Below are 1723 nucleotides of genomic sequence, written 5' to 3' on the forward strand. Positions count from 1 at the left end.
GCATCAATAAAACACTTGTTACCTCAAAGTTACTGTGGGTCAGAATTCAGGACTGTCCTAGCTGAGCAGTTTTGGCTCAAGATCTCCCATCACTTTCAGTCATGGTGTCATCTGGACTGCAGTCACCTGAAGCCCTGGCCCAGTGCCAGGAAATCAACTTCTAAGACTGCTCATTCACACGGACCCACAGGTTGGTGCTGGCTCCTGGCAGGAGACTTCCGTTCCTTCCCCACACAAGTCTCTACCTAGGCCACTGTGTGTGCTCATGCCAAGGCAGCTGGCTTCCCGCAGAGTAGGTAATCCAGAATGCAGCAGGGAAGTGGTGACATCTTCTGTGACACAGTCTTAGAAGCCACACACCATCACTTCCACCATATCCCATTGGTCACACAGACCAAACCTGATAAAGAGCTGGGAGGACTACAAAAGAACAGGAGTACCAGAAGGAGGGGATTATTGGGTGCCATCTTGGAGGCCATTTCCTACCTTGACCCTCACCCTCTCATCCTGTGCACTTGCATTATAGTCACACAAATGATTCTCTTCCCACTTCTGCCTAACAAAATCCTACCAATCCCACCAGAACTCACTCTGCTGTGAAGCCTCCCAGATCCCATAAGCTGTAATCAATTCCTCTTCTCCTGTCCATTTAGCATTTCAACTTCTATTATAGTACTTATCACATTCTGCCTTGTATTATAGTTGGGTGCAAATGTATCCACCTCCAAAGACTCCTGAAAGAGAGAACCCATGACTTATTCTCATGCTCATTCAGTACGTTGCAAAGTGCTTACAGGAGAAGATGCTGTGTGCAAGTTTATTGAACTGAATGTGTCTTCCTTCCTGTCGGGGTTACTGGTTGGGCTAAATCCTAAAAGAGAAGAGAATATTTTATTTATCATCATACTATGTACTTGCTATGTGCTAGGTGCTGGGGATAAATGTGGTCCTTGCTGACATAGTATTTCAGCCTAGTGAGACATTTGTAAATTCTCATAAATGATGAGATAAATGAAGCCACATTTAAAATTCTCTACTCTGTCAACTGAGAAAATCAGAATATTCCAGAATATTCCTAATATTTGAAAACTATTTTACCTAGAAAATTTTGTGGCTCAATCTTTCCACTTTATTCTCAACCTTTTTATGATGGTTCCTATTCATTTGCCTACCTACTCATCCATTCACATACTCAGAAAACACTCACTGAGCAAGTCACTGTGGATATTCGAAGATAAACAAGATGAAGTTTTTCCTTCTAAGACCTTTGAAATCCAGTGGAAGAGAAAAAGAGGTACACAAAAGACTATAACACAACTGCTGGCAAAGAAAACAGACTAGCATAACAGCCCCATATTCCAACAGCAATTCAGGAGATGCTTCTCAGCCTGCAGAATGAGGGGCAGAGCCACCCCTCTTTTGCTCTAGAAGCTGCTGAGAGCAAGAGTAACCACCACAAACTACATCAGAGCTAAACAGCTATGTCTTTTTTGTCCAGAAAGATCTGGACACCTTCCCCTGGTCCCCAGAACAAAACCTCCCTGCCAATTTTTCCCTCTTTCTATTCAGGGAATTGAGAGCCAAGAAAGGAAATGGGAACAGGATTCCTAGTCTCAATGGCAAAATTGAAGCTCAGCAGGTGAGAATTCTTGGCAGCATTCCTTCTCTGGAAAATGGATCAGCTCTCACCCCAGACTGCCCTGCACTGTCCTTCCCCACTCTG

This window comes from Canis aureus, chromosome 24, assembly GCF_053574225.1.
Source record: "Canis aureus isolate CA01 chromosome 24, VMU_Caureus_v.1.0, whole genome shotgun sequence".
NCBI lineage: Eukaryota > Metazoa > Chordata > Mammalia > Carnivora > Canidae > Canis > Canis aureus.